The sequence below is a fragment of the Bufo gargarizans genome, chromosome 5 (assembly GCF_014858855.1).
Source record: "Bufo gargarizans isolate SCDJY-AF-19 chromosome 5, ASM1485885v1, whole genome shotgun sequence".
Lineage (NCBI taxonomy): Eukaryota > Metazoa > Chordata > Amphibia > Anura > Bufonidae > Bufo > Bufo gargarizans.
This window is the reverse complement of record NC_058084.1, coordinates 145860169-145886407: the sequence shown is the minus strand read 5'-3', so window position 1 is coordinate 145886407 and position 26239 is coordinate 145860169.

Sequence of the window (26239 nt, the reverse complement as noted above, 5' to 3'; positions counted from 1 at the left end):
CACAGACACAGCTTCTTACCGTCAAAATGAATGGCTTGTGATCCTCTTGTAGGGCTGTCTGCCCTTGTGTTTTTTACTTCTGTGAGATGCTGGATTTCACAGGAGGTAATGATAGTGGAATAAGCAGATCTGTAGAATAAATATAACATGATGGTGGATTAGTAATCTCTATATTTGAGGAGGAACCACTCTGGAGGTTTGGCTCGGTTCTGACTGAAATGGCGGCTGCTGGCCAATGTCTCTGTGCCACTGCTCTGTCTCTCTCCTCACAGGTACCTAGTAGTGTTGAGCGAACTTCTGTTTTCAAGTTCGGTATATAAGCTATAAGTTATCTAAGAATTCCATTATGGATTCTGCAAACAGGAACCATAACTTAGGGTCCGTGGTAGCGTGATAGTGTTTGAACATCAAAATGGTGGATTACTATTGATCCTTCTCCTCACACGTGCCCAGACCAGCACACCAAGTGTTTGAACATCAAAATGGTGGATTATTAATCCCTGTATCATACAGGATTAATAATCCACCATTTTGATGGTCAATAACTTGGTGTGCTGTGCTAGGCACCTTTAAAGGGTTTCTACCACTTTGTTTTCACATAATTAGCTTTCAGACACTAGCGATCCGCTAGTATCTGCTCTACCGAACCATCCTAATATAATTGCTTTTGGGGCAGCCGTTTCGCTAAAAAAAGAACTTATATAGATATGCTAATGAGCCTCTAGGTGCTATGGGGGCGTCATTAGCACCTAGAGGCTCGGTCTACCTTCACAAAATGCCACCGCCAAGCGCGTCCCTCCAGCCCGCCCATCTCCTCCAGAATGCGATCCTCCCTGTCAGCGTATGTATTCGGCGCATGCGCAGTGAATGTCTGACCGCTTTCTGCACAGACATCTCCACTGCGCCTGTTCCTCTGAGCACTATGACGTCATCGGCGCAGGCGCAGTGGAGATGTCTGAGCAGGGAAGCGGTCAGACATTCACTGTGCATGCGCCGAATACATCTTTTTTTAGCGAATCGGCTGCCCCAAAAGCAATTATATTAGGATGGTTCGGTAGAGCAGACACTAGCGGATCGCTAGTGTCTGAAAGCTAATTATGTGAAAACAAAGTGGTAGAAACCCTTTAAAGAGAAGGATCAATTGTAATCCACCATTTTAATATCAAACACTTGGTGTAACAATCCACCATTTTTTTAGTCAAACACACTTTGTGATGGGCAGTGGCACCTGTGAAAAAGAGGCAGAGCAGAGGCCAGACAGCAGCAGCCATTTCAGTCAGATTAGAGCCAAAGCTGCAGAGTAGCTGTAGCCTGTAATCTGACTGAAATGGCGGCTGCTGGCCAATGTCTCTGTGCCACTGCTCTTTCTCTCTCCTCACAGGTGCCCAATAGTGTTGAGCAAACTTCTGTTTTCAAGTTCGGTATATAAGGTATGGGTTATCTAAGAATTCCGTTATGGATTCTGCAAACAGGAACCATAACTTAGGGTCCGTGGTAGCGTGGTAGTGTTTAAACATCAAAATGGTGGATTACTATTGATCCTTCTCCTCACACGTGCCCAGACCAGCACACCAAGTGTTTGAACATCAAAATGCTGGATTATTAATCCCTATATCATACAGGGATTAATAATTCATCATTTTGATGGTCAATAACTTGGTGTGCTGGGCTAGGCACCTTTTAAAGAGAAGGATCAATTGTAATCCACCATTTTTATAGTCAAACACACTTTGTGATGGGCAGTGGCACCTGTGAAAAAGAGGCAGAGCAGAGGCCAGACAGCAGCAGCCATTTCAGTCAGATTAGAGCCAAAGCTGCAGAGTGGCTGTAGCCTGTAATCTGACTAAAATGGCCACTGCTGCTCTGCCTCTCACTCACAGACACAACCCACAGTCCCACTGCCCTGCTGCCCAGGCCATCACCATTCATTAAAATGTACTAGCTTTGGCTGCTGCTGTGCCTGCTCACTGGAATGCTGGAAGTTAACCCCGACGAAGCAGGTCCTCCCTCCTTGCTGCTTTCTCTCACAGACCCAGCCACTCCAGCCAGGCTGTCCTGACTCCTGGCGCTGGCAATAGTAGTGGTGGCACTGAGAAGACTGGGGGCGGGCACATCGGTGGCGGGAATAAAGCACTGCAGCGTGCCTTCTGTGTTCTGTGACGGAGGAGGCGGAGCTACAGTGAGTGACTGACTGAGTCACGTGCCCCCCCTCCTCTCCTCGGCACTCTGTCTTTCGCCGAATCCGCCCTGCTTAATTTTTAACTCCTTCCACCGCGGCGCTGACGGGGGCGGGATCAAGCAAGCCGGCCGGTTGTTACTGTCTGCACTGCAGCAGGCAGCGCAGCGGCGCGTGTAAGTGAAGCGCTGGCTGTGCGTCGCTACTGCAGATATATTTTAGTAACTTTGGGTCTGGTGGTGGGCCCTTCACTCACCCTGGGCCCGGGGCTGCCGACCCAAACGCCCCAATTATAATCCGCCACTGTCCTGTACCGGGTTATTGCGTCCTCAGAGACCTGAATAACCCGGAAACGCAGCAAACCGCAGATCTGAATTGACCTGCGGTTTGCTGCGATCGCCTACACGGGGGGGGGGGGGGGGTCGCCGCTTTGGTGCAAGGTTCCTGCTAAACCGAGCGGTGTACAACCGCACGGCGGTAATCGGAAATACACAGGGCGTACAAGTACGTCCTGTGTCCTTAAGGATCGGGATATTAGGGCGTACCTGTACTCCCTGTGTCTGTAACAGGTTAAAACAAGATTTCTGGTCTCTCCAGTTCTGATGATTTTTGGAAGATACATGTGCATGTAAATTCAGGCAGAAATGGTATGAATGAACTCTGGACAACGTTTATTTATGGAAGATTATACTTTGAAGGTGTCTGTGAATATAAAGTGCTAAGTGGCATTTTGACAATGTGCTGAGTGTCTATTTTCAGAAAATATATCGGTGTTGGGGATTAGTATTAGAGATGAGCGAATTTCATATTTTGCATAACGGAAACGGATCAAATCCGTTTTGCAGCCCATAGACTTCTATTATGACGGAGTGAATAACGGAATTCCTCTAAAGGCATTCCGTTATGCATTCCATCATAGAATTGCGTTATGGTCCGTGGTAACGGAATCCATAACGCAATTCTGCTTTTACCAGTAAACAAATCACAAAAGAATTTCATAAGCCCGAAATTTGCTCATCTCTAATTAGTATATATTTTTTTATTATTTTGTCATTTAGGTTTTATTTGCACATGTTAAAACTGTAAAAATTGTCCTGGGTACTAGAGGTGCAAAATGTCCAAACACCCCTGGCAGTCAAAGGGTTAATGGGACCTGTTTGGTTTTACTACTTGTAAAAGTCAAAGCTGGAAGGTTAAACAAATGATCAAGTCTTGGGAAAGCCAATAATGTATTTGAATGTAATGAATTTTCCCATTCCCCACCCTCATTTGTCTTATTGTAAACCTATACTGCATTTGTTGAACCAGTGTAAAAAATGAATTTAAACCAGGAAAAACACAGTTAAGTCTGTTTGCTGCAGTCAAATTATTTGCTATTCCCAGGTAGGTTCTTTATACAGCTATTTTAAACTAAAAGTCAATCATTTGGTAGGTAGATTTCAGATCGTATGCAGAAAGTCTATATGGTGATTTTCTTTCTGTATTTTATGACCTTGAGAAAGTCAACTAGACTCCAAATGATGTCAGCCATAGAAACTACATGGAAGGTCAAAATAATAACTGTATAATTTAAATTAACTAAGTGTTATCTCCATTTTAAAACACAGGGGCGTAGTGGGGGGGGGGGGGGGGGGGGTTTGCTGGCTTTGTGGGAGGAGTGCTGAAAGCCCGGGAATCAGCATCCAGTAGTGCAATGTATGTGTGTGCTGCTGCTGCCAACGCAGGATGTGCCGATCATCAGGGAAGCAGGTAAGTATTATTATTATTTTTTATGGAGCTGAACACTAGGCGCCAAAGGGGGGCACAAGGAGGACATAACTACAGTGAGTGGCAACAAGCAGGACATAACTACTGTGACGGGGCACAAAAGTGGGCTTAACTACTGTGAATGGGTATAAAGGGGGCATAACTACTGTGAGGGGGCAAAAAGGTGGGCATAACTACTGAGAAGGGGCAAAAAGGTAGGCATAATTACTGTGAAGCAGCAAAAAGATGGGCATACCTACTGTGAAGGGGCAAAAAGGTAGGAACAACTACTATGAAGGGGCCACAAGGTGGGCATAACTACTATGAAGGGGCCACAAGGTGGGCATAACTACTATGTAGGGTCTACAAGGAGCTACAAGGAGGACATAACTACTGTGAGAGGACATATTGTGGGCAAAACTACAGTGAGAGGGCACAATGTGGGCATTTCTGCTGTAAAGGAGGAACAATGTGGGCAATAGTTCTGTGAGGGACACAATGTGGGCATAGCCACTGCGAAGGAAGAACAGTGTTGGCATAACTACTGTGTGGGGTAAAATGTGGGCATAAATACTGTGAGGGAGCACAATGTGGGCATAACTACTGCGAGGAAGCACAATGTGGGCATAACTACTGTGAGGGGCACAATGTGGGCATAACTACTGTGAGGGGAACAGTGTGGGCATTAGTACTTTGAGGAAGCACTAAGGGAAAATGCCCTAGATCATGGATGGCCAACTTGCGGCTCTCCAGCTGTTGCAAAACTACAACTCCCAGCATGCCTAGTCTGCCTACAGCTATCAGCCTACAGCAGGGCATGGTGGGAGTTGTAGTTTTACAACAGCGGGAAAGCCGCAGGATGGCCAGCCCTGCCATAGATTAGCCTGTTATACACACTGATCTCTTTTAGTGTGGACACCCCTTTCAGCTGCCTACCCTTGATACACCAGTTTTCTTGCTTCTGTTTTCTCCTGTTCTCCATCCACTGGCGCCTCTAGTTAGATCCTATCTCTTGGAGTCATCCACTAGATTGGATTAACCCTGGCTTTTTTTCTTTCTCTCTATACCCGTATACATTGGTATGGCCAGCACAGCGCCCCCAGCTGGGGATTTCACAGGGGCAGTTACCATCCCTACCTTATGTGATTATCACCACAGCGACCTTGTTCGGGATCCAGAGGACATCACTCCGGCACGCCAGTGACACCTTTGATGCAGTAGGACATGTTGATTCTTTCATTTATTGCAAGATATATTGATACCGCGTGTACGCTATGATAGATTTTATTAGGTAAGTGGGACTGGGTGTGTATAGCTATGCATTGGGCAGAGTTAGAGGTGTGGCTTAGTGTAAAAAGAGGTGTGCTATGCTGGACTTTTCCATCTTTATGTACATTTGAGTGGCAAGTGTGTGTGTCGGGGGGTGGGGGGGGGGGGGTTAGAGCGATGCTGAACCCTCCATTTTCCAAGGTGGTGCATGAGTTTTTTTTCTCATGGATTCCAAAAATCTGTGAAATAAAAAATTGTGGATAGCGCTAAGACATGATGTATAATGGAGATACTATTGTTTGAAGCACTGCTTCTAAGGGAAAATATACAGTCAGGTCCATAAATATTGGGACATCGATACAATTCTAACATTTTTGGGTCTATACACCACCTCAATGGATTTGAAATCAAACGAACAAAATGTGCTTTAACTGCAGACTGTCAGCTTTAATTTGAGGGTAGTTACATCCAAATCAGGTGAACGGTGCAGGAATTACAACAGTTAGCATATGTGCCTCCCACTTGTTAAGGGACCAAAAGTAATGGGACAGAATAATAAGGATAAATCAAACTGTCACTTTTTAATACTTGGTTGCAAATCCTTTGCAGTCAATTACAGCCTGAAGTCTGGAACGCATAGACATCACCAGACGCTGGGTTTCATCCCTGGTGATGCTCTGCCCGGCCTCTATTGCAACTGTCTTTTGGGACATCGAATTGTGTCGATGTCCCAATATTTATGGACCTGACTGTATGTCTCAGTGAGGTACCACATTGTGGCACATGGCTCCCCTATGGATACGTATTATGTACCTATAGTTCAATGCTATACAGGTCCTTTATAACAAAACAATAGCAAATACAGGTGCACTCTGCAGTCTCACTAAACCCTCAAACTGATTTTAAAATTGAGAGATTAGTCAACATGTCCTACAGTGTAGAACATGTCTAAGCCCGGGCACCACGTCAAGGTTTCTCAAGTAGTCCGGGACCTTACACTCTCCTACCTGAGCCGTATGGGCAATGCCAGGAGCCAGTGGGCAAATTACAGGAGCATGAGGCCGACTGTTTGTGAGTCGGCCTCATGCTAATCTCTCAATTTTAAAATCAGTTTGAGGGTTTAGTGAGATTGCAGAGTGCACCTGTATTTGCTATTGTTTTGTTATATTGTTATATTGATTATGACATCCGCACTTGTTACCTTGTGTGGGATGTCTATTGTGGTACTTGTGGTTCGCCGCGGGCATCCTCCACTGTATGCATCTTGCTGGGGATCGCCATTAGCAACGGGCCACAATTGCAGGATTTGCTCCCCTGTATATATGCACGACTGCATGTGGGTTTGAGCACCTCCTGCTAATGCCACCCTGTCTTTTTAGTTTGTATATATAGATTCCCGGAGGTGTATAAACTCCAATTTAAATGTGCCTGTTTTCCATCTACAGGCCACATTTAGGTGCACCTGTGAGGCCTGGGCCATATCAGTCAGTCTTGAGTGGGACTCGCAGACTCCTCCCTCCTCCCATTGCAAGCATGGTTACATGCTGGAGGTAACTGGTGAGCTGTTTGTGAGTTGGCCTCATGCTCCTGTAATTTGCCCACTGGCTCCTGGTATTGCCCATATGGCTCAGGTAGGAGAGTGTTAGGTCCCGGGCTACTTGAGAAACCTTGACGTGGTGCCCGGGCTTAGACATGTTCTACACCGTAGGACATGTTGACTAATCTCTCAATTTTTAAATCAGTTTGAGGGTTTAGTGAGACTGCAGAGTGCACCTGTATTTGCTATTGTTTTGTTATATTGAGCAACGGGCCACAAGTGCAGGATTTGCTCCCCTGTATATATGCACGACTGCATGTGGGTTTGAGCACCTCCTGCTAAGGCCACCCTGTCTTTTTAGTTTGTATATACAGGTCCTTTGACACAAAATATATCCATGTGTATATGTCCTAAAAGGAATTGAATAGTATGTCTATTTACTACTGAAATCAATAGGTACCTGAAAACACAGAAATTTGATTCAGTTTAGTGGCCTGTCAATGTGGCATCAATTTCTGATGTATAGGAACATAAAACGATCTCGTAAATGCCATTGGGAATGCAGTCTAAAGCCTCATTCACACGTCAGTGTTTTGGTCAGTGATTTCCATCAGTGATTGTGAGCCAAAACCAGGATTGGAGCCTCCACAGACATAAGGTATGAGGGAAAGATCTGCTCCTGTTCTGTGTTTAGAGACGCTCCTGGTTTTGGCTCAAAACTACTGATGGAAATCACTGACTGTGTGAATGAGGCACACATGTTATCAAAGGATGCACATTTATTATAAATGCACCACCAGGGGGAGCTGCTAACTTAGTACAGTGGTCACTCAGGTTACAATATTTTCGGAATGCAAGAGTCTCTCCTGCATGATTGTAATATGAAACTACATTGAACATGCTACACCATAGACACTGCCAATCTAAAGCATGTTTAACTGGAAGATTCATCCCATCAGCAAGGTAAACTCGTCAACTGGTTTTACTGGTAAAACACCTGCATTACTGTAGTGTATGTGCTGTCTACTAGCACAGTACAGTAACATGGATGAAGCAAGTGCCATCTGTACAGATGACAATACTACTCCTTTTGTGATATGCAAATAGTGTAGCGTGCTACATATGATGCTTTGAGCAGCACACCATTTGGGTAGGTTGGGGTTGGTTCATCTGTACATGTTCTGAACTGCTCCCTGCGCAACCTGTGTCAGGATCAGCTATTTCTTATATACCAGGTGTGGGTGCCTCCATTTTATTTTTCTGGTACACTGTGTGTATTGTACTAGACCTTGCTATTAGAGTTGAGCGGACACCTGGATGTTCGGGTTCGACAGGTTTGGCCAAACTTCACAAAAAGGGTTAGTGTTCGGGACCCGAACTTGACCCCGAACCCGAACCCCATTGAAGTTAATGGGGACCCGAACTTTGGAGCACTAAAATGGCTCTAAAAAAGTCATGGAAAGGGCTAGAGGGCTGCAAATGGCATCAAAATGTGGTTAAGAGCATGGCAAATGCTTTGTAAACAAATGTGGATAGGGATATGACTTAAAATAACATAAAATACGCAAAAATAAAAAATAATAAATATTGATCTAGGAGGACGAGGTCCATATGGAGTAGGAGGTTGAGGAGGCAGTAAATGTGGCGGTGTAGGTGGAAGTGGCATTGGAGAAGGAGGAGGAGGAGGAGGAGGTAGCCAACACTGGTTTTTGGTTTTATTTTTTTAAATTTTTAAATTTTTGTTTAAATTAGGGTACACCCCAAAACTTTGGGAAATATAACCTGTGATAACCCCCTCCAGCCGTGCTAAACAAACATTCAGACAATACACTGGATGCAGGGCAGGCCAGCACCTCCAAGGCGTAAAGGGCAAGCTCAGGCCATATGCCCAATTTGGAGACCCAGAAGTTGAAGGGGGCAGACCCATCAGTCAGTACGTGTAGGCATGTGCACACATACTGCTCCACCATGTCGCACGTCCCCGTGATGTCCACAATCCAATTGGATATCTGCTCTATCAACTTTCAATGTTCTTTTCTGCGCCTACCATGTTGATCATGGTTAGCGGCGAATCAGGGTTCCATGCTGGAAAGGGAGCGTGAGAAAGGGAGACCACATCCAAGGGAGGTTAATGGCTGCAATGTGATCAAGCTGAAATGTGGGACAAATTATTGAAGCCAGAGCTTCGAAGTAAAGGAGGGGGCGCGCGTCAATTACCCACTCCCGACTCGGGGAGATAGTGTCGATAAATAAAAATGCAGGACTCTTAAGATGCCCTGTTATTGGAATGATTAATAAATTATAGGGAATGTCACTGAACTTTTTTGGATTTGGAAAAGTTAGACAGGAGAGGCACTGCTGCCGCTTTGTTGACTCTAGATAACTTCTGCCTGATCACACGTCCCCGTGATGTCCACTATCCATTTGGATATCTTCTCTATCAGCTATCGATGTTCTTTTCTGCACCTACCATGTTGATCACGGTTATCGGCGAATCAGGGTTCAATGCCGGAATGGGAGTGTGAGAAAGAGATACCACATCCAAGGGAGGTCAATGGCTGCAATGTGATTAAGCGGAAATGTGGGACAAGTTGTTAAAGTTGAAGCATTGAATGAAAGGAGGGGGGCTCGCGTCAATTAAAGACGAATTTTTGAAATTTCATTCCCTGTCACCTATGCAGAGCAGGGGTTTTTCATTGCCAAAAATGGGTTAATGTCACCCACCAATGGAACAGACGATTTTTACAAATTTAGGTCCCTGTCACCTATGCAGAGCAGGGGTTTATTCACGGCAAAAATGGTAAAATGTCACCCGACAATGTAACAGACAAATTTGTGAAATTTTTTACCTGTTTACTAGGTAGAGCAGGGGTATATCACAGCCAAAAATTTGTGAATTTCACCCAACTATGTAACAGAAAAAATGGTGAAATTTATTAACCTGTCCACTAGATAGAGCAGGGGTATATCACAGCCCAAAATTGGTGAATGCCACCCGACAATTTAACAGAAAAATTTGTGAAATTTATTAACCCGTCCACTAGGTAGAGCAGGGGTATATCACATCCAAAAATTGGTGAATTTCACCCGAAAATGTAACAGACAAATTATTGAAATGACATAAAATAAAATACGTACAAAAAAAAAAAAGAATAATCTTGATGTATGAGTTGGAGGTCCATATGGAGTAGGAGGTTGAGGAGGCGATGGACGTAGCGGTGTAGGTGGAAGCGGCAGTGGAGGAGGACGAGGTAGCCAACACTGGTTTTTAGTTTTAATTTTTTTTTTTTTTTTATTAGAGTGAAATAAAGTGGGAAATATCAAAAATACAACACTGAGAAATTGCTCTGTAGTATAACAATGGCTGGGTAAGGCCGATATACATGTCTATTCTGCACAAGGTACAGACAAGTCCTGTGGGATCCATGCCTAGTTAATTTTAATGAACGTGAGCTAGTCCACATTGGCTGTGGACAGACGGCTGCGCTTGTCTGTGATAACCCCCCTGCCATGCTAAACACACGTTCAGACAATACACTGGCTGCAGGGCAGGCCAGCACCTCCAAGGCGTAAAGGGCAAGCTCAAGCCATGTGCCCAATTTGGAGACCCAGAAGTTGAAGGGGGCAAACCCATCATTCAGTACGTGTAGGCGTGTGCACACATACTGCTCCATCATGTTGGTGAAATGCTGCCTCCTGCTAAGACGTTCCAAATAAGCTGGTGGTGCTGGTTGTTGTGTCGTGCTGACAAAGCTTTTTCACATTTCGGCCATGCTAACCCTGCCTTCTGAGGTGCTGGTGGTGCCCCAGATGCGTTGGCGACCTTTTTCTCCTGCTCTGCCTTGTGCTTCCACTTTGCCTCCGCTGTCAGGTGGGAATGCCACCAGCAGCGCGTCTGCTAGCGTGCGCTTGTACTCACGTATCTTATGATCACGCTCCAGTGATGGAATTAAAGACGGTACGTTGTCCTTTTAATGGGGATGCAGCAGCGTGGCCACCCAGTGATCAGCACACGTTAGAATGTGGGCAACTCAGCTGTCCTCTGTGGCAGGTGTATCGTCTGTGTCCTCTGTATCCCCCCAGCCACGCACCAGTGATGGCCATGAGCTGGTTTGGGTGCCAAGCTGCTGTGAACACGGCTCCTCCTCCTCATCCTCCACCTTGCCATCCTCCAGAACTGTGCCCTGGCTGGACAATTGTGTACCTGGCGTTTGTGGGTGCAGGAACCCACCCTTGGAGCCACTTGTGAATGACTGGTTGGAAACTCTATGAAATGATCCTCTTCCTCCTCCTCCTCCTGTGCCACATCCTCTTCCATCATCGCCCGAAGCGTTTTTTCAAGAAGTGGGATAGTTACGCTGAGAACGGCGTTACCGGCACTGGCCATGTTGGTGGAGTACTCGAAACAGCGCAACAAGGCACACAGGTCTCGCATGGAGGCCCAGTCATTGCTGGTGAAGTGGTGATGTTGCGCAGAGTGACTCACCAGTGCGTGCTGCAGCTGAAACTCCACTATCGCCTGCTGCTGCTTGCACAGTCTGGCCAGCATGTGCAAAGTGGAGTTCCACCTTGTGGGCACGTCACATATTAGGCGGTGAGTAGGAAGGCTGAAGTTACGCTGCAGCGCTGACAGGGGAGCAGCAGCAGGGTGACGGCCCGCACTTTCTGCAGCAGCTCTGACATATCGGGGTAATTTTTAAGGAACCTCTGCACCACCAAATTCAGCACATGAGCCAGGCAAGGGATGTGCGTCAAACCGGCTAGACCCAAAGCTGCTACGAGATTTCGCCAATTATTGCACACCAGCAGGTCGGACTTGAGGCTCACTGGCACCAACCACTCATCGGTCTGTTGTTCCATGCCCGTCCACACCTCCTGCGCGGTGTGGGGTTTGTCCCCCAAACAGATAAGTTTTAAAACGGCCTGCTGTCGTTTACCCCTGACTATGCTGAAGTTGGTGGTGAAGGTGTTACGCTGACCAGCTGAGGAGGCGGTAGAGGATGAGGAAGCAGAGTAGGAGGAGGAAGCAACAGGAGGCAAAGAGAAGCGCTATGCAATCCTCGGTGGTGGAAGGACATGCGCCAAACTACTATCCGCCTCAGGCCCAGCCACCACTGCATTTGCCCAGTATTCTGTTAGGGAGATATAACGTCCCTGACCGTGCTTACTGGTCCACGTATCCGTAGTTAGGTGGACCTTGCCACAGATGGTGTTGCGCAGTGCACACCTACTTTTGTCCCCCACTTGGTTGTGCAGGGAAGGGATGGCTCACCTAGAAAAGAAGTGGCGGCTAGGCATGATGTACTGTGGGACAGCCACCACCATAAGGCTTTTAAAACTCTCCGCCTCCACCAGACGGAATGACAGCATTTCAAAGGCCAGTAACTTTGAAATGCTGGCATTCAGGGCCAGGGATCGCTGGTGGGTAGGGGGTAACTTCCTTTTCTGCTCCAGTGTTTGGGAGATGGAGAGCTGAACGCTTGTGGAGATGCTTGGCGACCCAGGTGGTGGTGTTGCTGGCAGATCCTCTGTTTGCGGTATGGCAGGTGCCACTGTCACTCCAGAGGTGGATGAAGAGGCCAAGACTGCAGCAGAAAAGGAAGCAGGAGGAGCCAGAGACCTTTCTTGGTTTTTGAGGTGTCTACTCCACTGCTTTGCACTTAGATGCCTGGTTGTGCTCAGGTTTAGAACGTTTATGCCTCGCTTCAGGCTCTGATTGCACAGCGTGCAAACCACTCATGTCTTGTCTTCAGCACATTGTCTGAAGAACTGCCACGCCATGGAACTCCTTGGAGCTGGCTTTGGTGTGCTCGGTCCCTTGCTGTGTTGGGCAGAAGCAGGCGTACTGTCTAGGGGCCGGCCGCTCCGCTTTTGCACCCTGCTCCCTCTTCTGCTGTGCTCGTGGCTCTGTGCGACCACCGCCTCTTCCTCCGAACTACATTCCATGTGGGGTCGAGGACCTCATCATCCTCCACATCATCTTTCACCCAGTCTTCAACCCTGCCCTCCTTGTCGGTCTGCACGCTGCAGAAAATCACAGCAGTTGGCACCTGTGTTTCGTCATTATCTGAGACGTGCTGCAGTGGTCCTCCCATGTACTCATCCTGAAACATAAGTGGTTGGGCATCGGTGCACTCAATCTCTTCCATTTCTGGGGCAGGGCTAGGTGGATGGCCCTGGGAAACCCTGCTAGCAGAGTCATCAAAAAGCAGAAGAGACTGCTGCTTGACTTGAGGCTCAGACTGCTTTGCTGATTTGCAAGGGGGTGAGGTGATGAACATCGGCTGCAGGTGCCAACTCCGATCTTTCAGCAGGAGACTGGATGGGAGACAATGTGAAGGAACTGGAGGCACTGTCAGCAACCCAATCTACTATCGCCTGTACTTGATCTGGCCTCACGATTCATAGAGCCGCATTAGACCTGTCCAAATAACGCTGAAGGTTCTGTCGCCTACTCGCACCTGAGGAAGGTGTTTCACTTGTGCGTGTAGCTGGCACAGATTGACCACATCCTCTCCCTGCAACAGGACCTCCACCAGCAGCACAACGACCGGGGCCACGTCCCTTATTAGACGCTCTCCTCATTCTCCGCAAATTTAGGATCTTGTCCAAAATGGGTGTTTTTTTTAATAGCAGTATCTAACGTGTGTATTTCACACTGACAGATGCAGCAAAGGCCGCAAATTTAGTATGACGTGCATCCCCTGAAGACGCCGAAATATACGGCAAAACATGTAGGGATGCAGGCACAGATTTTAGTTTAGGGTTGAGAGGTAGGGACCCCATAGTGGGAAAGTTTATTCAGATAGTGATAGATAGAATGATATAGCAGGGTTTAGAGACCTGAGAAGTGATCAGGTGTTCCACTCAGACACGGTCCCTCTGAACATGTGATATAACAGTAACACACAAAGAGACGAATTTCCTCCTGTCTTCCCTGAGGAATTTTAAGTTAGTTCCTAAGAGTCGTATGTGTTTTTAAGAGTAATTAATAAAGAATAATGTTTTACATATTACTAGTCAGAGAGGATGCAAATGCTACGCTTAGGTCCTAGAGACCTTTGAACTCTATAAATCATTATTCTGCAGCTCAATATGATTACGGCAATACCAAACTTGTACAGTTTGTATTTTGTTTAATAAATCAAAATTACGGTCTACAGAGCTGTATGAGGGATTTATTTTTGTGGAATGAACTGTAGTTTTTATTGGTGGCATTTTTGTGGTATGTATGACTTTTTGATCACTCTTATACATTTTTTTTTGGGAAAAAAAGATGACAAAAAAATGACAAGTGTCTTTAAAGTTTTTTCTGTCACAACGTTAATCGCAGGGGTGTAGTTATAAGGGTGCATTCACATGACCGTTTAGCTTTCCGTTCTTCTGATCTGTCAGAAGAAGAGAGAGAGAGAAAAAAAAAGGATCCAGTAAAAAACGTATCCTGTTGCATCAGTTGTCATCTGTTTGAGCCATTTCCGTCTGAAAAAACAAATCTCAGATGGAAATGGCTCAAGCGGATGACAATTGATGCAACGGGATCCTTTTTTTTTCTGTATCCTGTAAAAAAACTGATCCTGTGCAATCCTATGCATAACTGATGCAATTTTCTGCCAGAATCCAGTTTTTTTTTTTCTCTCTCTCACTCACTCACTCACTCTCTCCTATTCTGACGGAACAGAAGAACGGAAAGCTAAACAGTGATGTGAATGCACCCTAAGGCTACTTTCACACTTGCAGCAGAGTGATCCGGCAAGCAGTTCCGTCGCTGGCAAAATGTATGCCAACTGATGGCATTAGTAAGACTGATCAGAATCCTGATCAGTCTTAAAAATGCCTGATCAGTAAAAAAAAATGCATTAAAATGCCGGATACGTCTTTCCGGTGTCATCTGGCAAAATGGATCCGGCATTTATTTTTTTCACCTTATTTTCGGTATTTTGAATGCCGGATCCGGCACTAATACATTCTTATGGAAAAAAATGCCGGGTCCGGCATTCAGGCAAGTCTTAAGGCGGGAAGGACACTGCATTGCGGAGCAATAAGAAGAAGATGGCTGCCGCATGACGCAGCTAAGTGTTTAGCCTGCCGCACTGCCTGACTGAGCCTCTCAGCCAAGTTGTGAAGCAAGCGAGCCAGCGACTGAGGCACAATTTCAAAGTAAACAGTGCCACACTGCCAGTATCGCAGGTAGGTAGGGAGTGCAGCGACTCTGGCAGCACTGCTAGTGCAGTGCAGACTGTGGTATTTTTCTTCAGTTAAGGCCCGGGCTTGTTGCCCAGAGGGGGAATTTTCCAGGGGAAAGGGGGTCTAATTTGCCAATTGCTTCCAGGGCATGTAAATGGGAGCCTTACAGGTAGTGACAGCCTGTGGGAGAAATGGGGATTATTACTGTGGTGGCCAAAGTGGAGCGTGCAGGCTGCTGCACAGGAGGGCAGGCCTATGGGAATTGTACTAGTACTACTCGCTGTGGATATTATTTTCCACCTAGGCCCCCTACAATAATAATCCTCCTTTATAAAGACGCTCAACCCTTAGGATACCGGAAGTTTTTTAGTTTTTACATTTTCATTTTTCTTCCCTATTTTCCTTGAGCCATAATTGTATATATTTCCGGTCACATAGCTGTGTAAGGGCTTATTTTTTGCGGGACAGATTGTACTTTGTAATGCCACAATTAATTATGGCATAAAATGTAGTGGGAAGCGGTAAAAAAATTGGCCGCATGGGGCATCAGTAGGAAGCCCGGAAGTGCGAGCTTCTGGGTTTTTGTGCATTTAGATGCCATGATCTCGCTTGATCACAGCATTTAAAGCCTTTCATTACCACGATCAGCATTATTGCCGGTCACGGTAATTAGCCGCAAGTCTCTGCTGTATGAAACAGCAGAGACCTGCCGGCCATGGCGCCCACTGCACGTGCAGGCAGGGCGCCATGTTTACACATCGCTCCAGCGTCATACATGTACGGCGCTGGTAGCGAAGGGGTTGATAATAGAGGATTATTATTGTAGGGGCCTAGATGAAAAATAATATGCACATGCCAGCACAGTATTGGGGGTAGCTGCAGGATGACAGTGTTGAGGCACCAGGAGGGAGAGACCGATAGTAAAGTGAGGAATCTAAAAATGTTTTCTGTGATAAACTCAGCAGAGACGAAAGAAGGAATCATGACAGTCCTATCACCGAATGAAGATGCTGAGGAAAGTCTACATCACTGGAGATGTCACTGGATGTAACAGGTATGGTGCTGTATTCTCCTGTATATTTCATAGCAATGTATGTTATGTCCATCCATATATCAGTTTTTTTGGGGGGGTAATATAGAATTTGGCCCACACTGCCAAAGCCTGGCCCCAGACTTCAGGTCCCACTGTGTGTGTTCTGGCGCCTCGCACCCATCTACTACATTATCTGTACTCAGAGACTTATCACTGTGTTATCTGAGGTGTTACATAGGACTGCAGGTGACATCTATTACATTATCTGTACTCAGAGAATTATCACTGTGTTATCTGAGGTGTTACATAGGACGGCAGGTGACATCTACTGCATTATCTGTACTCAGAGAGTTATCACTGTGTTATCTGAGGTGTTACATAGGACTGCAGGTGACATCTACTACATTATCTGTACACAGAGAGTTATCACTGTGTTATCTGTGGTGTTACATAGGACGGCAGGTGACATCTACTGCATTATCTGTACTCAGAGTTATCACTGTGTTATCTGAGGTGTTACATAGGACTGCAGATGACATCTAATACATGATCTGTACTCAGAGAGTTATCACTGTGTTATCTGTGGTGTTATGTAGGACTGCAGTTGAGATCTATTGCATTATTTGTAAAAAGTGGCGTGGTCACAGGTTGGTGGGGGGTGTAATGCTTGGCTTGCCCCGGGTGCTGGCAACCCATGCTACGCCACTGTACCCTTGTATCTCTTTGCTACCTCTCCATGTGAGGAGCGTGGTGTCCCTACATCTATGCACTCTCAGGCTGCAAAGGACTAATCATGTGTGATTTACCACCAATCAGGTCGTCTGGGGCCTCATCTTTCCCAGCACTGTATTGGAAAGGGAATGGTCAATGTTAAGTGTTGGTAACTGGCATACCACTATTAAAACCACCATTAATAAGTAGCAACAACCAGTCTCTTCTCCAGATCTAAGAGAAAAACAAATGCATAACACCTTTTTTAGAAAACGGATCTGTCCTATATTGACTTTCAATGGTGTTCAAGAAGGATCCGTCTTGGCTATGTTAAAGATAATACAAATTGATCCGTTCTGAACGGATGCAGACGGTTGTATTATGTGAACGGAGCCTTCTTTGCAGATGCATGACGGAGCCGCACCAAACCACTGCTTGAAGAAGGTGTCTTCCAGAAACTGGCAGTAGGACTGGGAGTTGAGCTTGACTCCATCCTCAACCCGAAAAGGCCCCACAAGCTCATCTTTGATGATACCAGCCCAAACCAGTACTCCACCTCCACCTTGCTGGCGTCTGAGTCGGACTGGAGCTCTCTGCCCTTTATCAATCCAGCCACGGGCCCATCCATCTGGCCCATCAAGACTCACTCTCATTTCATCAGTCCATAAAACCTTAGAAAAATCAGTCTTGAGATATTTATTGGCGCAGTCTTGACGTTTCAGCTTGTGTGTCTTGTTCAGTGGTGGTCGTCTTTCAGCCTTTCTTACCTTGGCCATGTCTCTGAGTATTGCACACCTTGTGCTTTTGGGCACTCCAGTGATGTTGCAGCTCTGCAATATGGCGAAACTGGTGGCAAGTGGCATCTTTGCAGCTGCACGCTTGACTTTTCTCAGTTCATGGGCAGTTATTTTGCGCCTTGGTTTTTCCACATGCTTCTTGCGACTCTGTTGACTATTTTGAATGAAATGCTTGATTGTTAGATGATCACGCTTCAGAAGCTTTGCAATTTTAAGAGTGCTGCATCCCTCTGCAAGATATCTCACTATTTTTGACTTTTCTGAGCCTGTCAAGTCCTTCTTTTGACCCATTTTGCCAAAGGAAAGGACGTTGCCTAATAATTATGCACACCTGATATAGGGTGTTGATGTCATTAGACCACACCCCTTCTCATTACAGAGATGCACATCACCTAATATGCTTAATTGGTAGTAGGCTTTCGAGCCTATACAGCTTGGAGTAAGACAACATGCATAAAGAGGATGATGTGGTCAAAATACTCATTTGCCTAATAATTCTGCACTCCCTGTAGATGTTTTTTCTCCTTATGACATGTTCCAATATAATTTTACTTATCGAGTCTGAATAATTTAAAAATTAGGTTTTGTACTTTATTTTAGTGGTAAATTTTGGTTGATATTATTCGTATTTTATAATTATTTATTGTATTTTATTTATAGTAATTGTATTCTAATATACAAAAATTAGAAATTTGCCAAACATGGAAAAATTAACAAGTTTAAAAATGTCAATTTTTCAGCTTGTATGAAAGATGATCAGACCACATTAAAAAGTTAATCATTGATTGACATTTGCCATATTTCTACTTTACTGTATGTGGGCATAATTTTTAGGATGTCAGAGGGCTAAATTTAGCAGCAACTTTTTACATTGGCCCACACTGCCAAAGCCTGGCCCCAGACTTCAGGTCCCACTGTGTGTGTTCTGGGGCCTCGCACCCATCTACTACATTATCTGTACTCAGAGACTTATCACTGTGTTATCTGAGGTGTTACATAGGACTGCAGGTGACATCTATTACATTATCTGTACTCAGAGAATTATCACTGTGTTATCTGAGGTGTTATGTTACATAGGACGGCAGGTGACATCTACTGCATTATCTGTACTCAGAGAGTTATCACTGTGTTATCTGAGGTGTTACATAGGACTGCAGGTGACATCTACTACATTATCTGTACACAGAGAGTTATCACTGTGTTATCTGTGGTGTTACATAGGACGGCAGGTGACATCTACTGCATTATCTGTACTCAGAGTTATCACTGTGTTATCTGAGGTGTTACATAGGACTGCAGATGACATCTAATACATGATCTGTACTCAGAGAGTTATCACTGTGTTATCTGTGGTGTTATGTAGGACTGCAGTTGAGATCTATTGCATTATTTGTAAAAAGTGGCGTGGTCACAGGTTGGTGGGGGGTGTAATGCTTGGCTTGCCCCGGGTGCTGGCAACCCATGCTACGCCACTGTACCCTTGTATCTCTTTGCTACCTCTCCATGTGAGGAGCGTGGTGTCCCTACATCTATGCACTCTCAGGCTGCAAAGGACTAATCATGTGTGATTTACCACCAATCAGGTCGTCTGGGGCCTCATCTTTCCCAGCACTGTATTGGAAAGGGAATGGTCAATGTTAAGTGTTGGTAACTGGCATACCACTATTAAAACCACTACTAATAAGTAGCAACAACTAGTCTCTTCTCCAGATCTAAGAGAAAAACAAATGCATAACACCTTTTTACACAGTCCTGATAAAAATAATAGAACTGAAGACTTTACAACTGGGGCATCTGATCTAGATAGTTCAGCCAGTGGTTACATCTGGAATGAACATTTTATGGAACATGCTGAGTAGCAGGTGTTCCTTTGTTTTCAACCTTGGTTTCAACTCTTCACTATAATTATGCTTGCAAATATGGTGTATATCTATAGTTGGACCTGAACTTGTATGGTCTATTACTAAGGAACGTGTACAGTTGCCTATGTAACTCAATCATGTTCTACCTTGACTCTTCATTTGAATTTTATATTGTTGGAAAAATCTGTAGGTGCCCTTTAATAACTATGACTGTCTCCACAAAGAAACCATGTAATGCTTGAAAAAAGCTAAAAAAAAAAAAAAAAAACAGGTCTCTATGGAAGAACTGACAGGGCAAGTGATAAAATGGACAAGGCTAGGGTGATGAAACATCTATAGTTTATGATTTCCTGTATCCATGGGCTGGAGGCACTTACTTATGAATTAAAGTCTCTCTATATGATTAAATGCACAATGCCGACTGCATCTTAAGCAGTGGTATTCTACTTTCTATTCTGTGAAGATAGTTGCAGTATTTGTCTTTTTAATCTCTAAATGTATGAATTTAGAAAATGTCAACCTGATTTATGCTTGCATCAAAGTTACTCTTGAAAGTGAATGCAGATGGGAGTTCTTTTCATATTAACAGCCAATAAGATGGCCTGTGGCTTCATTTTCATTGCTGTGCAAGCACAAACTGTTCCTTCTCCCTGTGACAGCATGTGTGAGATGATAATACTGGAGGTAATCTTTACCGGTTGCAGGTTAATTACATGACATAGAGCCAGAGTTTCTCTTGAAATTGCCTTGGTATCTCAGAACAAATGCCTTAGTATTAGGCTACTTTCACACTCGCGTTTGGTGCGGCTCCGTCATGCATCTGCAAAGAAGGCTCCGTTCACATAATACAACCGTCTGCATCCGTTCAGAACGGATCAGTTTGTATTATCTTTAACATAGCCAAGACGGATCCTTCTTGAACACCATTGAAAGTCAATATAGGACAGATCCGTTTTCTATTGTGCCATAGTAAATAGATCCTTCCCCATTGACTTACATTGTGTGTCAGAATGGATCAGTTTGGCTCAGTTTCGTCAGACGTACACCAAAACGCTGCAAGCAGCGTTTTGGTGTCCGCCTCCAAAGCAGAATGGAGACAGAACGGAGGCAAACTGATGCATTCTGAGCGGATCCTTATCCATTCAGAATGCATTAGGGCAAAACGTATCCGTTTTGAACCGCTTGTGAGAGCCCTGAACGGATCTCACAAACAGAAATCCAAAACGCCAATGTGAAAGTAGCCTTAGAAAGACAACAGTGAAATTAAAAATGAAAATGTAATGGCAGAAGATTCCAGAAAACATCCATGCCAGGTGACTATATACAGGGAGTGCAGAATTATTAGAAAAGTTGTATTTTTGAGGATTAATTTTATTATTGAACAACAACCATGTTCTCAATGAACCCAAAAAACTCATTAATATCAAAGCTGAATATTTTTGGAAGTAGTTTTTAGTTTGTTTTTAGTTTTAGCTATTTTAGGGGGATATCTGTGTGTGCAGGTGACTATTACTGTGCATAATTATTAGGCAACTTAACAAAAAACAAATATATACCCATTTCAATTATTTATTTTTACCTAGTGAAACCAATATAACATCTCAACATTCACAAATATACATTTCTGACATTCAAAAACAAAACAAAAATAAATCAGTGACCAATATAGCCACCTTTCTTTGCAAGGACACTCAAAAGCCTGCCATCCATGGATTCTGTCAGTGTTTTGATCTGTTCACCATCAACATTGCGTGCAGCAGCAACCACAGCCTCCCAGACACTGTTCAGAGAGGTGTACTGTTTTCCCTCCTTGTAAATCTCACATTTGATGATGGACCGCAGGTTCTCAATGGGAGTTCAGATCAGGTGAACAAGGAGGCCATGTCATTAGATTTTCTTCTTTTATACCCTTTCTTGCCAGCCATGCTGTGGAGTACTTGGACGCGTATGATGGAGCATTGTCCTGCATGAAAATCATGTTTTTCTTGAAAGATGCAGACTTCTTCCTGTACCACTGCTTGAAGAAGGTGTCTTCCAGAAACTGGCAGTAGGACTGGGAGTGGAGCTTGACTCCATCCTCAACCCGAAAAGGCCCCACAAGCTCATCTTTGATGATACCAGCCCAAACCAGTACTCCACCTCCACCTTGCTGGCGTCTGAGTCGGACTGGAGCTCTCTGCCCTTTACCAATCCAGCCACGGGCCCATCCATCTGGCCCATCAAGACTCACTCTCATTTCATCAGTAGTGTTGAGGGCGAATATTCGAAAAGCGAATTTTTTTCGCGAATATCGCAACTTCGCAATTTCGCGAATATTTCGAATATAGTGCTATATATTCGTAAAAACTAATATATATATATATATATTTTTTTTTAACAAAATTACAGTACACATATAATTGATTGTTTCCCAAAGGTCCAAAAGCTCAGATCTTACTCACATTGCCTAGAAAGTTATTGAGGCGCGAATCTTCGTAAGGCGATTTTATTAGCGCACATGCGAATATCGGCACTTGTCCCAGAACAGAGGCAAAGGGCTTTGCATTCATACATTAGTGAATTGAGTTGCGAATCTTCGTAAGGCGATTTTATTAGCGCACAGGCGAATATCGGCACTTGTCCCCAGAACAGAGAGGCAAAGGCCTGTGCATTCATATAGTATAGCACCATATTCGCGAATACTTAGAACTTCGTAAAATTCGATTTACGAATATTCGTATTTTTTATTTTACTTTCCACCTTACAGATTACATTGATCTGTACTCTGTCAACTACTGTCATCACTCCCCACTGTATCTCGATTGATTCCCAAAAGTCCAAAAGCTCAGATCTTACTCACATTGCCTAGAAAGTGATTGAGGTGCGAATCTTCGTAAGGCGATTTTATTAGCGCACATGCGAATATCTACACTTGTCCCAGAACAGAGGCAAAGGGCTTTGCATTCATACATTAGTGATTGAATTGAGTTGCGAATCTTCGTAAGGCGATTTCATTAGCACACCTGCGATTTTTGCATAGCATAATATGTATTATGCGATGCGAAAATTCGAATTATCGTATATGCGAAATAATAACTAATTCGAATATTCGTGAATATTTTACGAATATTCTTTCGAATATTCGTGAAATTTCGCGAATTCGAATAATAGCTCAACACTATTCATCAGTCCATAAAACCTTAGAAAAATCAGTCTTGAGATATTTCTTGGCCCAGTCTTGACGTTTCAGCTTGTGTGTCTTGTTCAGTGGTGGTCGTCTTTCAGCCTTTCTTACCTTGGCCATGTCTCTGAGTATTGCACACCTTGTGCTTTTGGGCACTCCAGTGATGTTGCAGCTCTGAAATATGGCCAAACTGGTGGCAAGTGGCATCTTGGCAGCTGCACGCTTGACTTTTCTCAGTTCATGGGCAGTTATTTTGCGCCTTGGTTTTTCCACACGCTTCTTGCGACCCTGTTGACTATTTTGAATGAAACGCTTGATTGTTCGATGATCACGCTTCAGAAGGTTTGCAATTTTAAGAGTGCTGCATCCCTCTGCAAGCTATCTCACTATTTTTGACTTTTCTGAGCCTGTCAAGTCCTTCTTTTGACCCATTTTGCCAAAGGAAAGGAAGTTGCCTAATAATTATGCACACCTGATATAGGGTGTTGATGTCATTAGACCACACCCCTTCTCATTACAGAGATGCACATCACCTAATATGCTTAATTGGTAGTAGGCTTTCGAGCCTATACAGCTTGGAGTAAGACAACATGCATAAAGAGGATGATGTGGTCAAAATACTCATTTGCCTAATAATTCTGCATTCCCTGTAGATGTTTTTTCTCCATATGACATGTTCCAATATAATTTTACTTATCGAGTCTGAATAATTTAAAAATTAGGTTTTGTACTTTATTTTAGTGGTAAATTTTGGTTGATATTATTCGTATTTTATAATTATTTATTGTATTTTATTTATAGTAATTGTATTCTAATATACAAAAATTAGAAATTTGCCAAACATGGAAAAATTAACAAGTTTAAAAATGTCAATTTTTCAGCTTGTATGAAAGATGATCAGACCACATTAAAAAGTTAATCATTAACATTTGCCATATTTCTACTTTACTGTATGTGGGCATAATTTTTAGGATGTCAGAGGGCTAAATTTAGCAGTAACTTTTTACATTTCCAAAACCTATTTTTAAGGGACCAGTACAGTTCTGAAGTGGCTTTGAGGGAGCCTGTATAATAGAATAATAGACCCCCCCTTTAAATGACCATACTATTAAAACTGCACCCCTCAAATTATTTAAAGTAAAGAAAATGTAGTAACCCTTTAGATTTTATATTCTATTCAGTTTTTTTCTTTTACATCGAAGCTCTTAAAGGGGTTGTCCGAGTTATGAACAAAATAATAATATAGCACTGAAAATCTGATATATAACTGAGGCTAAGCAAGTTTTATGCAAAAAAATAAATAAAAATAAATCTATTTTCTCATTTCCCTGGTTCTTTTCTGGCCCTTTGTTTACATGCAATAAAAACTATTTCTGCCCCTGCTCTGCTAAGGGAGTGGATACAAGAGCTGCCCTGAGTGACATGTCTGCCTGCTGGGAGACTCTGCACCATGTTGTATGTGTAGGACTACAAGTCCCAGCTGTATAATGACACTGCTAAGGGAGTGGATACAAGAGCTGCCCTGAGTGCTGGGAGACTCTGCAGCATGTTGTATGTGTAGGACTACATGTCCCACCTGTATAATAACACTGCTAATACACACAGGATCTTCCCCCTACCTTCTTGTGTAATGCTCTCTCTAGTATGTCAGCTCCAGTGCCCAGCATTGTCTCCTCACTGCCTGCAGAGCTGTGCAGCTGAAGGGGTTAAGAATCCTAGCAGAGAGTAGACGGCAGTGAAGGGGGCGTGGCCAGCACAGTGAACGACCTTTATCAGAGCAGGAAGAGAAGCTGACATCACAGGTCATGTGACCCTCAGTGAAATCTGAGAAACCAGCCACTGGAGATAAAGTGAGTTAATTGGAAAGCTAATATATTTGCTTAGTTAGGAACATAGAAAGAACAAAAAAATAACTCGGATAACCCCTTTAACTGACAAACAAAACTCAATATTTATGATCCTGATTCTTTAGCTTTTAGGCTACTTTCACACTAGCGTTCGGGTGTCCGCTTGTGAGCTCCGTTTGAAGGGGCTCACAAGCGGACCCAAACGCTTCCGTCCAGCACTAATGCATTCTGAGTGGACGCGGATCCGCTCAGAATGCATCAGTCTGTCAGCGTTCAGCCTCCGCTCCGCTCAGTAGGCGGACACTTGAACGCTGCTTGCAGCGTTCGGGTGTCCGCCTGGCCGTGCGGAGGCGTGCGGATCCGTCCAGACTTACAATGTAAGTCAATGGGGACGGATCCGTTTGAAGATGACACACTATGGCTCAATCTTCAAACGGATCCGTCCCCCATTGACTTTACATTGAAAGTCTGGACGGATCCGTCTGTGGCTATTTTCACACTTAGAAATATTTTAACAATATAATGCAGACGGATCCGTTCTGAACGGAGCCACCGTCTGCATTATATGAGCGGATCCGTCTGAGACGGATCCGCTCTGAATGCAAGTGTGAAAGTAGCCTTACAAATATCCCATATGTGACCCTAAAGTACAACATGACCTAAATATAAGCTTTCCAATTGAATGAGTGCCTTTTGCATTTTTGGGCTTTCCTTTTACTTAGGAGTATTGTTAACATTTTGACCCCATGGATGTTTCATAGCGTTTATTAAAACTGGGCAATGAAAAATAAAAATGACATTCTTGCCAATAATAAGTAGTTTTAGATAAAAAGAGCAAAAAATAACCCCACATTTTGTTTTTCCTCAATACAGCAATACTTAATACGTATGTGGTCTATAAACATCTGGTTATGCACACACATACAAGACATGGCTTCAAAGGGAAAGTTTAGCTTTTTTAGGGCAAAGTTAGCTAAAATGGTTTTCAGGCTCCATTGGCCATTTGCAGAGTTCCTGTGGTGCCAGTACAGGGGAAACCCCCAAGAAGTGACCCAGTTTTACAAACCACACCCATCAAGGTATTTATATAGGGGCAATGTGACCATTTTCACCCTACAGATGTTTAACCCCTTGAGGACCGGGCTCATTTTCACCTTAAGGACGAGGCCATTTTTTGCAAATCTCACATATGTCACTTTATGTGGTGATAACTTTAAAACGCTTTTACTTATCCAGGCCATTCTAATATTGTTTTATTAGTCACGTAATTTACTTCATGACGGTGGCAAAATTGAGTAAAATTAAATAAATTTTTATTTATAAAAAAATTCCAAATTTACCCAAAATGTTGAAAAATTAGCTAATTTCCAAATTTCTATTTCTCTACTTTTATAATAGATATTAATACCTCCAAAAAGTATTACTTTAAAATCCCCATATGTCTACTTCATGTTTGGATCATTTTGTGAATGCGATTTTATTTTTTAGGGACGTTAGAAGGCTTAGAAATTTAGAAGCAAATCTTGAAATTTCTCAGAAAATTTCTAAAATCCACTTTTTCAGGGCCAGTTTAGGTCTGAAGTCACTTTGCGAGGCTTACATAATAAAAACCACCCAAAAATGGCCCCATTTTACAAATTACACCCCTCAAGGTATTCAAAACTGAATTTACAAACTTTGTTAACCCTCTATGTGCTCCACAAGAATTAATGGAAAATAGAGATAACATTAAAAATTATTTTTTTTCACTTTTTGGGCAGATTTTCAATTTGAATCCATTTTTTCCTGTTACAAAGCAAGGGTTAACAGCCAAACAAAACTCAATATTTATGGCCCTTATTCTGTAGTTTACAGAAACACCCCATATGTGGTTGTAAACTGCTGTACCGGCACACGGCAGAGCACAGAAGAAAA